This window comes from Peromyscus eremicus, chromosome 1 (assembly GCF_949786415.1).
Source record: "Peromyscus eremicus chromosome 1, PerEre_H2_v1, whole genome shotgun sequence".
NCBI classification, from domain to species: Eukaryota; Metazoa; Chordata; class Mammalia; order Rodentia; family Cricetidae; genus Peromyscus; species Peromyscus eremicus.
Window position 1 is genome coordinate 31,584,832 of NC_081416.1, and position 3,504 is coordinate 31,588,335.

Consider the following 3,504-nt stretch of genomic DNA (forward strand, 5'->3'; position numbering starts at 1 on the left):
TCTGGCGTTGTTGCAAGTGCCTTAAACTCATGGCATCTTATTAAGAAAACAAATTTGGTGTTATGCTGCATGACAAAGACAAACACACCTCAAAATGTTGTCCTTTCTTAGCTTGCTGCGTTTTACAGTTCTTTCTGCTAACGATTTATAAGCCTTTATTATATAATATTGATGAATTACAGAAATGATGAAGTTGTTATCTTATTTCTGTTAAATGTACCAGAGCTGTGTGTCTGTTCATGAGATACAGCGTCATTTCTGTGAAATGTATAAATGTTTATGTGCAGGTCAAATTACTATATGACATACTATCAGTCTGTATACAGGTATTCCTGTTTTGCTCAGCTGTGCAGACTCAGTAAAATTTAAAAAAAAGTAGTGCAGTCAAATCCTAATGTATCTCATTTTATAGACTCCATTAACAATGGTCCAACCCAAAAGAAATATTGGAAATGACTGCTCACCACACCTCGTTCTGAAACCAATGATGAAAATGTACCTTGGTGCACCCCTCAACAAAACAGGATGCTTTCTCTGAGTTCTCGTATATGCAAATCATGTATGAGGCAAGTTTTTGGGAGACCTTGAGAGCAAAATGTTGGAAGTTAGCCCTCCTCCTTTCTGCCCCTGCATCAACAGACAGAGCTCTGGGACCTTGGCCATGACACAGAGGTTTGGGCTTTCTAAGTAAAGGGACATTTCTTTAAGCGTCATCTATCAAGTTTATTTCAATGTATGATGTTTTTACAACTGGTCAGTTCTTTTGTATTCTTACAGCTATGGTTATTTGATTGTCCTCTTACAATTTGTGCTACATGAAAGAGTCTTTTGTTAGAATGCAACAAACTGTCATCTAATGGTCATTGGCCACTTGCACTCTTTTGATGTAGATTAAAAACTTTTTCATAACTTAACTTGCTTTGATTTGCTCTGTATTTTCCCTGCAGCTGTAATTGCAGAGTGCCTGTTGGATACTTTATAGAGTTGAAATAAAAAAAATAATTACTTTTGAACTTATTTGTGTTTAATTCCAGATGAGTCAAATAATAGAATTAACATGGGACCGTATCTGCACTTGAGATGCCAATTAGTCACTATTAATAATGTACAAAACCCCTGCAACCCAAGAATCTTTCATGAAATAGTGTAGTAGAAAAGTAACTCGATGATTCATCTTTAAAAATTCAATGAGAACAATATCAGGTGATACAGTGTGAGGAGTGAAACAAGATTTCCACAACAAATAAGAAACATTTGACATGTAAAGTATCCCTGAGTCTTTGCTTCCTGGATTCTTCCACTAAGCTTCATATAATAATAATAATAATAATAATAATAATAATAATAATAATAATAATAATAATAGATTTTTGAGGACAACATGAATGTGAAACTCACTTGTCTGAAATGAGTGCTTCCCTTTGCTCCTCACTGCAGGAAGTGACTAACCCACTAAAGCTAGTATATGGATTCCCTCAAATCAACTACTTTTGTCCTACTCACATACATTGCTAATGACAGTTCCTGAAAAACCCTTAATGAGCACTAGATATCAAACCCAGTTACTTTCTCAGTCAGACAGTGAAAAAATCTGAAGGAAATGCCATTTTAGTACAGTAATCCAATAATTTCTTCTGAAACTAGAAAAGTAAAATGAATTTTCATTATCCACCCAGTTTTCCTACTATAGTTCTAAGAATGGTCTTACTTGATCCTTAAAAGAAATTCATTTTTTATTATTCATCATTTTAGGGATAGTATGCTGTGACACTCATGCTTATGAATAAGGTAATGGAGGGCTAGAGATGGCTGCTCCTCCCTACACACACACACACACACACACACACACACACACACACACACACACTCATCATCATCATCATCACATTACATGTAAAGTTCAGTAGAGTTAAGTCACCACACAGTTATTCTTAGGATCCAGTTAGAGTCAATAAGTCAATAGATTAGAGAAGATCATCTAATATTTACAGCTCTCCCCTTAGATTTTTTTCAGCCTTAAATGTGCCTGTACTAGATGAGTCACTTATTATTCTGAATAGCACCTGAGAGACACAAAGTGTCCAATCTTTAAACCTTGACATCTCTTTTAAAATGTGGAGGCATGGTTCAGCAGAACAGTTCTCCTCAGGACAGCCAGGAAGCAAAGAGAAGAGAATACCTGTAGGAGCCAGAGTGAAATATAGCCCCTAATGACATGCTCCAACAAGATCTCACATCACAACTTTTACCACCTCTTCAATTATTCCATCATAGTTTGAATCTGAAGAGATCATTAATCCAATCTTTAGATCAGAACCCTCAGAGTGGAACAATACCTGGAAAAGCCTTCACAGATAAACCCATAAATATCCTTTACTAATCTCTTAGGTTTTTCTCAACCAAATCAAACTGAAAAGGTTTAACTACCATATGTACTTAATATAGGAAAATTTTTCTGAGTTCTATTTAAAGTTGTTTTCCTTGCATTCTGTAACTTCTCCTTTTCAAGATATAAGCCCTCTACACAGCAGTGTTTCTCTGTGACGGCTCTATTTTTCAGCCCAAATCAACCTATGGAGCAAACGATGAATCCATCCACATACCTGTTAGCAAAGTCAAGCCATTCGAGGCTTCAGCTTGATCAAAGGAGAAGAAGAGAAGAGATAGAAGGGAGAGAAAGGGAAAAGAGTTAAGTAGAGTTCTATAGAACCCTAGAAAACTGAGAAGAATTCCAACCAGACAGTAGGTGGTTGTCACCAAATCGGTTATACCACTAGCGCACCAATGGTCGCATCTTGCCTGGTGCATTGATACTGTAGCACACCATGTCCACAGCTAAATGTTACTGTGGATCCCCTTTCTCTCCCTGCAGGCTGACTAGTACCTTCCAACACTGTGAACACTACTCTGTGGGCAGGACATTTCTAACCCTACCCTCTAGACTGCTAATTCAGATGCAACTAGAGAAGCTTGAGTATAATCTACTCCACATGTGGGAACAATGTGTGGTATACATACATTCTTCTTTGAAGAATCTATTGTGTATGAATTATTAATGAACTTAAAGAATTACTGAAATAATACTGAGGTTCTTTCCATGTATGTTCATATTTATAGGTACATTTCTTGGAAATGCTTATTTCTTGGAAGAAAGATTTCATTCAAAAAATCCAAAGAGGGGAAAAAATTGCTAAGGAGTAGAAGTTATTATGTTTGGGGAAAATAACAGGGAGTCTTGTGAAGTGGTAGTAAGTAAATTTCTTAATTTAACTGGTGGCATATGTTCATTCACTTTGTGAAAACTCATACACTTAGATATAATACATAGGTTTAAAGATTAGAGACTTCTATCAAATAAAATAAAATAAAATAAATAAATAAAATTAAACTGTACACTTAGATATAATATATATGTTTAAAGATTAGAGACAGACCTCTATCAAATAAAATCTATAATATGCCAAAATTTGTGAGTTTTATAGTACCTCTTGGTCTGCATAAATG